Source organism: Arvicanthis niloticus, chromosome 14 (assembly GCF_011762505.2).
Source record: "Arvicanthis niloticus isolate mArvNil1 chromosome 14, mArvNil1.pat.X, whole genome shotgun sequence".
Taxonomy (NCBI): domain Eukaryota; kingdom Metazoa; phylum Chordata; class Mammalia; order Rodentia; family Muridae; genus Arvicanthis; species Arvicanthis niloticus.
Genome location: NC_047671.1, coordinates 44,122,885 through 44,134,148, shown reverse-complemented (window position 1 = coordinate 44,134,148; position 11,264 = coordinate 44,122,885).

Below are 11,264 nucleotides of genomic sequence, written 5' to 3'. Positions count from 1 at the left end.
TGAAGTAGCTTTTGAATTCCAGTTCTGAAGGGTTTAAAACATATGGGTGTGTGTGTGTGTGTGTGTCTGTGTGCGCGCGCGCGTATGTGTGCATGCTCCAGATGAATGCTATTTGGCAGGAGAAAGGATACAATAGAAGAAGAAAGAACAACAGTCAGTATTAGAGGGTGAATGAGCAAGCCACATGATATGCAGCTGTTATAATAAAACCTGTAATTTCATGCTAATTTTTAAATAATAAATAATATAGCTGTAGAGACAGAGATAGAAATGGAAAAAGGGAAAAGGAGGCTAGAGAATAAGGTATAGAACAGAGAGAAACTTCTAAACATTTATAACAGTCAGATAATTTCAAATGTCATATTGATTTAACCTTAGCTTAAATCATTTACTGTTTTAGAGAACCAAATAATTTGTGTATTACAGTTCTAAAAATCTCATTAATTTGTGTATTACAGTTTTTTATGTATTACAGTTTATTTGTGTACTACAGTTATAAGAATTGCATTTATTCTTTCATCAAACCTATGTTTTTAATTTAATTTATAGGAAGTCTCACTCTGAAAAATAATTTAACTTGTGTAAGATCACATATTGTTTTTCTTCCATGCTCTACTCTCCCTAGATGAGGTGGGAAGCCTACTTTCTTAAGTAACAGGTCAAGTCTCAGAGAGGAAATGCCAGAAAAATTTCCCAGTTTCAGAAAATTGTTTGTTTTTTTTTTTTAATGTATTTTGTAAAACTAATGTTCATATCTTTGTTAGGTAATGTCAATACCAAAACTCATAGGGCATTTTTGGTACTTCAAGAAAAAAAGATTTAGTACAGAGAATCAGTTACAATGAACTCAGAAAGAACAAAAGAGGGAAGGCTGGGGCTTAGAACTAGAAGCTCCTATTGAATCTGGACTGAATCCTAGCTGCTCTTGGCAACTGTCTGATGTAGATACTGAGACTGAATCCTTGCATTTGAGCAGGGATACAGGAGCATGTAATTCTCCTGCTGATTTGGAGAATTTTTCTCTATAATGGGATATGCAATACTTCAACTGGGCATACTCCTCCTGGTGCTGCTGTCATGTTTTGGTTTACCACAGACCACTGATACTAAATTGGCATTCTTCTTCTTTGCATCCTATGTCATTTTAATATCCACTGTTAAGGGAACCTGGGAAATACAGTTTGCTGGTTCCTATTCCTACCAACTTCACAGAGAAGCAAAATTAACCAAACAAAAAGACCACAACCTCATTAATGAAAGAATCTAGTAGGACTGACATCTGTTAAATAATCAACAAAGCTCATCCTTTGGTGATACAATGCTCAGTCAGCTCCTTTTTATCCTTATTTAAACTTCATTCAATAACAATGATGTCATGCTTTTATATGTGAATAACTTTGCCTATAAGCCAATATGTTCTAGTTATAAATATTCTACAGTTTAAATATTAAATTGTAAAATTGCCTACACTCCCATTTCTGGCACAATATAGACTAGAAAGAAAGAAAAAAATAAATAAATGGTTGATTAACACAAACAAATGTAATATAAAGGGCAAGAAAAATCAAGTGCCATGGCTACAATTAACATTTTTATAATAATTGTAAATAAATCCTGATGGTGTGGTGATAGTTATAATTCCTTCTTCTGCAACTAATTCCATGCTCCCTTTGACCTTATGTACAACTTCTTCTAGTTGACATTTTCTACCTGATAGAATAATTCAAATCTTAAGTTCTTAGTATCTTCTCAGGGCTACCTGAGTTTTAAACATACTTTACCCTGTCTCATTTCTCCCAGCATTCTATTTTTCCCAAATAACAGTGATCAATTACCTCACTTTATCTTTGCATTGATTGTTGCCTTGGTGACAGAGAGACTTTCAAAATGTCTGAATAACAGTACTGGCTCTAAGATCACTAGAACTACCAGGCCATGTGGTAGAAATATTTTCTCTTCAAAATTGAGAACTTGAAAAAATAGACTTGAATTCTGAAGGACAGAAAAAAGTAATTGTCCAGCATAGTTTTTGCGTATGCTTCTGTCTTTCGATCCTTATATGTGCGGATCCTAGTGAGGAAAGAAAGAGCAACATATTTCATATTGTTCATATTATTTTATTCACAGGCATGAGAGCTTCTGTGTTATGAGATGACAAGTAAATTTTATATGTGTATGGTCACTGCCATGTTTTAGTTTCTGGGGAGTAAATTATTGATCAGTAGTTGCAAGAGCTCAAATAATAATGTCCTAACATATCTACTCCTAATCTCTGAGCATCTAAATATATGATGTGAAGAAATTTCATATGGGCTCAAGAAAGTGAAAGTTCCTGAGATGGGGAGTGAATCTTGGATGCTCTAGGTAATTCAGTGACAAAATCATGAGTGTTCTTAAAAGAGGGAGATGAAAGGTGGTCAAGCTACAAAAAAAAAAAAAAAAAAAAAAAAAAAAAAAAAAAAAAAAAAAAAAAAAGGAGGTGGAACAAAAACAGAACAAAACAAAGCAGAAACAGAAACTGGATAGAGAATAAATTCTCTCCCCAGACTCTCCAGAGAAGCCAGCATTGAAGATATTTTGACTACTTCAACCTCAATAAATTGAAATCAATTTAGTTTTTTCCATCCCTAGAATTTTAAGGAAATTCATTTTATGCTGTTGATATGTCTTTTAAGCATGTAGAATTTTCAATAGTAACAACTGCAAACTAACACAGTAACTGCATTATCTTGAATATTATTACACCAAACTAGGTGTTCCTAATGTACCACAGGAAGCTCCTGCATACATGAATGTTAACACCACTTTCCAGTAGGATTCTTTCTCACCTTTCCAATATGGCAGAGATTGAAGCAAATCAGGTCCATCAAGTATGATGCTGTCACAATACATCACTTTTGGCACTGCATGTGATATACTCATTGATGGCGAGAGCCACATCAGGCCTGGCAAACAATGTTATTTGAAGCAGTTCATAACTCTATTCTTTGTTTGTTGTGGGTGTTTTAAACTTTATCTCATTGGATAATCTTGAGAATTTCATTTAAAAGAGATTTTTGATATCAAAACAATATGTTTTGTTTATACTATTACTCAAAACATCTTCTCAAATGGGTATGCATTTTTGTGTCAGTGTACTATGAGTTTCATTGGAGTCTAAGCATCTTACAATATCAGATATAAGCTTGTTCACTTTAATAAATGAGCTTTAAATTGAAAAAAATGAGAAAGCAATTGGCTGCATCATTCCAAGAGTGGGAACATCTTGCTCAGCATAATAGCAGTGTAGCAAAAGCAGTTCATAAGAAAGTAAGACTGTTGGTAGCTTCCCCTTCCCCAGCATCTATCAGACTAACTTCTGACACTATGTAATCTGGAAAGCAGTGAGAAAACTGAAATTTGGTCTCAACTTAATTTCTCCATGATCTATGTAGTGTTTCTCAACAGTAGCATTTAACAGTTAGTTCTGATAGGCAACCAAAAGCAGTGATAACTATCTTTATTATTGGTGTGTATGAGGGGGATGTAGATGAAGGGCCTCTATAGCCAATAATTCCTAGACAGGTAGCCTATTCCTGGTACTGTCATTTTGCTTTATTAATTTTATGTCATTGCGCCTATGAAGGAGTATATTTTCCATTAATGTAAAGTATCTTTATTCAAGCTGTATCTATTGTTTAGACTTTTACAGGCACAGGCTGATGGAAGATTTTACCCGTTCACTTTATTATAAGTCTTCTCTGAGTTACCCCAAAATTTTCCAGATGTGCCTGACCCTTGTACTGTGTGGGGATGAGTTCTCCATTCTTACTCTTGAGGAACACTGTCATATTTTTTAGTTGCTCATATAACTCAGTGAATCAGTCCAAGGTTAGTATCATTTGTATTACATGAAACCTTTTGCACAAGTGGGGAAGATCTCAGAAGGTCCATCAGCCAGAAGTCTAGCCTAGAGCTGATTCATCTCAGGAATCAACAGCTAAGAATATGTTAAATAAAAATATTACCAATGTCCAACATGGAATGGAAGATTCCATTTCTTTATTGACTGTTTGCACAAGATATCAATGCTGGGGTACCGCAGCAGGTATGTTAGGCTCAGATGTGATTTGAAACTACCTCTGACCCTCTGTTGAATCCATTTTACTCCACATACATCCCCAGTTCTCTCTTTCTTATTAACAACATTTATTCAAATAGGTACCTTTACTCCACTTTTCCTTGGTCATTCATTATTCAGTTCCTTCCATGGTAGCCTTCTAGTTTGATCATTATTTCTCTGAAATTGCACTTGAATTTGTCCCTGGTGACTTTTCTCTATAACAATGTCTACCAGACCTCCCTCCATCGCATTATTAACATCTCAGTATCATTAGACCTCAATGGAGATTCAGTCTTTTTAAAACCTGATGTTCTGTAGCATATTTTTTATGACTTCATACTGTTTTTATTTTCTATGAATTTAACAGGTGACTCCTACATCATAGCTATGTGATCAGGACTTTATTTATACACAGTTAGTATAATTATGGTCATACATGGCTTTACATAACATTAACATGCTAAAGAATTCCAAACTCACTTTCCCATGTATCCTTGTATTTCATGTATTCTACCTTGTATCCTGTCAGATAGTCAAGTACTCCCTCTGCATCTCCATACCAAATAATCAAACATCAAAGTGTAATCTTTTGCCTCTTTCCTACTCTCAATGTATTTCTCTGTGACTCATTCATTTGATTTTGGCACAAATCTAACCTCTTTCATTATAATTCTCTTTCCTTCCTCAGGCACTCAGTGCATTCAGATCATCAGTAATGCCTATAGCTTTTATATCCAAAATACATTCTTAATTTTTTTTTTCATTTCCAGAGTCAGCACCCTGAACATTCACTATATTCTGTTTGTAGTTTAGAATAACCTAACTGCCTTTTAACTGGTCTTACTTATCTTTTGTGTAACCTGTACTTCAAGCTAATATGTATTTGTAAATTTTTTTATTATAAACTTGTAGAATCTCCCATGAGCTTTTTGTTTTGTGGAGAATGAAATCAAAGACCAGAATATACCAAGGTCTACATGAGAAGCCTCCCTCACTCTTCCACCTAATCTTCTATCCCAATGTTGATTTTCCTTGTCCTCATTTTTGCTTCATTCATAATGTTCCTGTTTCTGTAGCATGTCTTGTATTTCTTCTAGTCTTAGGAATTTATTTTCCTTTGCCTTGAAACTTGTTTCATGAATCTCTGTAAGACTGGTATGGCTAATATTTTTTTTCAAACATGAACTCCTTGCATATACCCCCTGACAAGCCCAGTTAAAGCTATAAGATTTGTTTAAATTTCAGTAATGTGTTGTCATGTATCCTTGATCATTTACTCATGACTCAATGAAACTGTCTAATCAGGCTTTGCAAGAATGGCCTGGCTGCTGCATCTTGTTGATGCCTGTGGTCAGTTGGAAAGTCACTATAAGGTTGCATTTAAATGTCCTAACTCACCAATTTGTGAGTTTTCAGAGCAAATCTGTTGAAAAGGCTAAGTTTTGCCCATAGTACTACTTCATCAATAGGCCAGATCAGTTTTGAAGAAGGTGAGAAGAGAAACTACATCCCTTGAGGTTCTGAAACTGAATATCTGTCACCTCAGCTACTTTTCTTTTGGAAAAACTCTATCACAAAGCTAGCAAAGATGTAGGGTAAGAATAAGCTCTGCCTCTTGATGGAAGTTGCTACAATAATCTTTGTCTATGTTTACTCTATCCATGGCTCCTTTTCTGTGCTCTGCCATCACTTGTATTGCATCACCACATTTCTTTCTGCTGTAGACCTTAACATTGCCTGAATCTGTCCCTGCATTTACTTTCTTTTGATAGTGAATGCCTCTCTTTCATTTAAATATGAGCTCTAAAAGAGTTGAGATCCCACTGTGACTTGATGGATACTAAATCCCATTGATTAGAACAGTGACTAGCATTTGGCAACCAGTAGGTGGTTTGAGTGGATTAATCTGTGAGTGAAAAGTGTTGGTGGGGATTCAAATTAATATAGCCTTTATGAAAATCATTTTGGAGATTTCTCAAAAATTAAAAATAGATCTATCTCTGTTGGAAAGTTTTATGTCAACTCGACATCAGTTAAAATTATCTGTGAGGCGGGAACCTCAATTAACAAAATTCTTTCATAATATCTAGTGGTAGGCATGCCTGAAGAGCACTTTCTTAATTACCAACAATGGGTCCAGCCCATTGTAGGTGGTGCCATCCTTGGGGTGGTGGTTATTGTTCTATAAAAAAGCAGACTGAGCAAGTCATGTGAAACAATCCAGTAAGCAGTACCTCTCAGTAACCTCTGTATAATCTATTGCCTCCAGGGTCCTGCCCTGCTTGAATTCTTGCCCTGACTACCTGTGATGATGAACTTGAGTGATATGGATGTATAATCCAAATAAACCTTTTCCTCTCCAACTTACTTTTTTGGTCATGGTGTTCCATCATAGCAATAGAAACCTTAAGACACTACCATGTGACATAGCTACTTCATTCTTAGGCATAAACACTGAGAACTCCACATCATATCATAGAGGTATTTGTACTCTATATTTATTGTTTCTTTATTCTCTATAGCAAAGAATTAAAATTAGCCTAGTTGCACACCAACATAGGTGAAAGAATAATTTAATATAATATAAACATATATGTATATATATGAATAATGTATTAATAATATTAAGCTTTAAAGTAAAATGAAGTTATAAAACTTGTAGAAAAATAGATAGGCTTAGGATGTACAATATTAAGTGATGTCAAACAATTTCAGAAAGATTAAAAACACATATTCTCCCTCATATATAGAAAATACAGAGTGATTATATGGACATATATAATCAAACAGATACATGGGTACAGTATAACATGTAAGCAGAGAACAAGAAAGGCTAAATATGAGGAAGGACTATGTGCAGAAAATAGACACACATATGAAATGGAGTCTAGAGCTAATTGATTTTTCTAGTTCTAATTGTGTCAAGGAATTTTTGATTTTGGTGACAGGTAAGTAGTCAATATAGACTCAATAGTGAAAGTGTGAATCTTTTGTGAATCTCTACAGTTTCAGATTGCCTATTCTAACTATATATAAATTGACTTAAATGTATAGTCTTTAAGTCTGGTTAATTTTGATGTATAACACTTATTTTATTTGCAAGTGTTTAATAATAAAGTTTGCAAAACTAAAATTATAATGATTTAGAGAGCTTTCCTTTGAAGGCTATTAATTGGATATTATATTTATTTACATTTTATATGTTGTCCACTTTCCCCATCCCCCCCACCCATAAACACGTTATCCTGAGGGAGTGCCCTACCCATCCAAACACTCCCCATTCCCCATCTTTGAATTTCCCACACTGGGGCATCCAGTCTTCCTGGCTAGTTATAGTAGTGTAAGACAGTGACTCAACCTTACATCCTGGACAGCTTCAAAGAAATAGTCACAATTGTCATTTTTTGAGTGAACTATTTGGGTCAAGAGATAAATCACTGTTGCTCCAAGGCAGTCTCAGTTTGCAATATTAGATAATGGCTCCTGCACTGGGTGTGGGGATGGGTTGCAGTCAGGGTTACTGTCTCTGGAATCTAAGATGAAGTGAAGCTAAGTGAAGTTTAAGACCTCATATGACAGAGAATATTTGGCATTTGGCCTTCTAGCACTGAATGGTTGAATGACTCTTTACATTTGTACATTTATATTTGAAGGCCTGTAGAAGTCAGAAAACCAGAAATGGGCCATAGGTAGTGGGAGTGGAAAAAAAAAGATGATCAGGAAGGAGACAGAGTAGAACACAGGTGTTAGGAAGAGAGAAGCAGAACCAACAGGAACATCCAGATGGATAGAGAAATGAGAGTATAATGAAAAGAAAGAAGTTGAGGGAGAAGTAACCCTTGTTGAGTGCTGGAGTGTGGCTCCAATGAGGTTCCAGACCACAGGACAGATGTATAGAGTCCACAAAAATGAGAAGTCTTACCAGCAGTTGTCTCTCAACCAGATGGCCCTAGTAGCTCGAACACTCTTTATTTAGACAAACTCCAAAGCATTCAAGCATGAGCAGTTTCAATTCATTTCTCTTTCATCATGTTTTAAGAATCATCAACATTTATCCATTTCAGTTTTTTTTCTCCTCCCTACTCCATTGTCGTCATTAATTGACCTTTACAGTATCTAAGCATTAAATAACCTTTACTTCATATCTAAGCATGAATTTTGTATTGTTAGCCAAGTGATTATATCTAGCCAGGCACCTCCTATCTGTACTGTGCCCAGGCCAGCAGCAAACATGCCATTTCAGAAATGAAAGATTCAAGCTGTGTGGTTAGACTTTAACAGTATGTTGCTTTTATTTTGAAACCAGCAGAGAGAATGATACCCTATCTAGAATAATATTTTTCAGGTATAGGTCTAATTTCTATGGCCTATATGTGACTTTTGTGTATTTTTGGTCATCTTCTTCATACATCCTCACAATGATAACGATTAATATCTAAATCTTAACTTCTGGGGCCGAGTTTCTATTCTTCCTGGCAGTATCTACTTGTATTTTACCTCCAAAAAGACTGGAAGATTTAGATTCCTTTTTTGATTTTCTGGCATTGGAGGGAAATATGACCTTTTATGCCCTTTATTTCTTTCTTGTGAGGTCTGTAGGTTTTTAATGTCATCTTTTAAGAAATTATCTACTAAGATCTTGGAATATAGTTATCTCTCTTTTAGAACAGTTATGTAAGCAATAGTCACAAACCTTAGTGAGCTTTTGTTTCCAGGAATATCAGCTGCCATCACTACTGACAAAGCTAACTAAGAATTGCCATGAAAATAAGTGAAGAAGAAAGGATATGAGCTAGAAAGGCTTGAAGCTCATGTCCTTCTATAGAATCAGAGCAGGGGTCTGCAGCATCTTCTGCACAGGTCCTGGCCAGGGCAATCTCCAAAGAGCCTTGCCCAAGGAGCTCCATTTGCAAAACACCCATGAGCTGTTCCCATAGGTTACAGCATAGCTTCTGGCAGCTGAGGATGTTTGAAAAGACATAAACAAACCCACTACTTCATAAACTTAATATATTGTTTAAATTTAGTTACCATACATGTGAAGTAATGTTTCTCCAGAAGCCAAGAGTTGCTAAAATAAAAAAAATTGTTGGTCTGGGGAATCCAAAAAATCTTCCAAATAATCCAGATTGTTACCATTGTTCTTGGCTGCCCACCATAACTAGGTGGTAAGATTCTATAGAGGAAAACACCAAATATTTTAATCACAGAGAAATCAAGATGAAACTGACCTAGAAGCTTCCTTCATATTGGCCAGCTTACAGAGGACCAGAAAGTGTTATGTAAGTGCTGTGAATCAAAGGCAACATCTTGCTCAGCTCTGAACGCTGAGAGCTGATAGCCTCATGAAGGCTAATGATGTAATCAATTACTTTTTGACTAAATTTGAAGCCTGTTTCACAGGAGGACACTTATCCATGGTATGATAAATCTGTCCAAAAAGCCATACTCTGGGAACTAGGAGTAAATTTACTGGACATAGTATAATATTGCTTTCTAAAAACACATATCTATATTCATAATTAGTGCACTTTTCAGTACTTATAAAAGAAGCATTTTTGTTCAGTTAGTATAGAGACTCCTAACCAAATACAGAGAACAAGCTTGTGTGGAGTTCTCTGCTATAACTGGGGCATAAATATCACATCTCATTCTCCCAGGCTCAGAAAACATAAAAGGTTTTTTAAAATATTTATTTATTCTCAAGAATTTCATAAAATACATTTTATTATATTTTTTCCTATTCCCCAACTCCTCCCAGATCCTGTCCCCCTACTCCTATCCACCCATCTTCATGGTTTTTCCTCTGTCTTGAAAATAAAAAAAAAAAAATCAAAAGAAAAAAAAACAACTAGAAAACATGGAGCTCTATTTGTGTTAGCTAACTGCTTCCCAGCGTGGGGCCACTCCTGGGATTGTGATTAACACACTCAGAATCTCTTCACTGAGGAAAACAGCTCCCCCCCCCCAGCAGATAATGGGAAGATATTTTGCCTATACTAGATGAAGACATCCAGCATTTCAGCATAAATATAGGAGGGCCACAGAAGTACCAACCCCTAAGGAGGAGCTCTTGACAATTGATGGTTTCTGGGGCGGGAGTCAATTTTTATTAGGAATGTGGTCTTTCATATATTGACAATAACAGTGGATGATGATACACTCATGATTGTGTGAGCAGCAGTAACTGGACTCTATAAGCTGTTATTAAAATAATATATTATGTTAGGAAGGGGAAACTTTGGGAAGAGGGACTCAGAATGAGTTTGAGAGAAGGAGTCCAGGTGATACAGAAACTATATTTAGAGCTGAATTGCATTATATTGTTAATCCTAGAAGTTCTTTTTAAAAGACGCTCCCAGTTCAGAAGGATTTTGTTTTTAGTCAATTTTCCTTCTTTGAATCACACTTCATAGCTTGAAGCTTATATTCTTATCAGTGTTGATAATTTCACTCTTTTCAGCATGTCTGGTTTATTAGATACTCCTTTTGAAACATAAGTACCACATGCAGAGACAGACTCCACATGCCTGCCTTCTGATGGGCCTAGGAGCAGTGTCATAAAGGTAGATTTGAGATTAGGCCTTACATCTTATTATTATTAAAAAAACAAACTCTGTCTGTGTGTCTTTCTATCTCTGTCTCCCTGTCTCTTCTCATTCTATCTCTCCATCTCTGTCTCTCTTTCACTCTCTCTGTCTCGGTCTGTCTCTCTGTCTCTGCCTGTCTGTCTGTCTCTGTTTGTGTGTGTCTGTCTTTTTATCTCTGTCTCATCTCTCTCTGTCTCTCTCTGTCTCTGTTTCAGTCTCTCTCTCTCTCTCTCTCTCTCTTTCTCTCCTCTCTCTCTCTCTCTTTGTCTCTCTCTGTGTCTGTGTGGGTGTGTGGGTGTGTGAGTGTGTACTTGCAGACAGGTCCCACAAGACAGGGCAACTTACAACATTCAGTGATTAAAATAATTTGACCATTAGGGAATTCCTTAAGGTTTTGTGCCCTCCAAGTGTCCTCTAGCATCACAGATCAGACACTTGGAGCCATCTTGCATTGATAACTTGAGATAGCAAGGTATTTGGTGAGAGCTTTCAGGCTGTTTGAGCTGAGTCAGTTTCTAGATTACACCACCCTCTAGTGGTAGGAGTTCATTTTTCAAGGCAGGAATATTGGA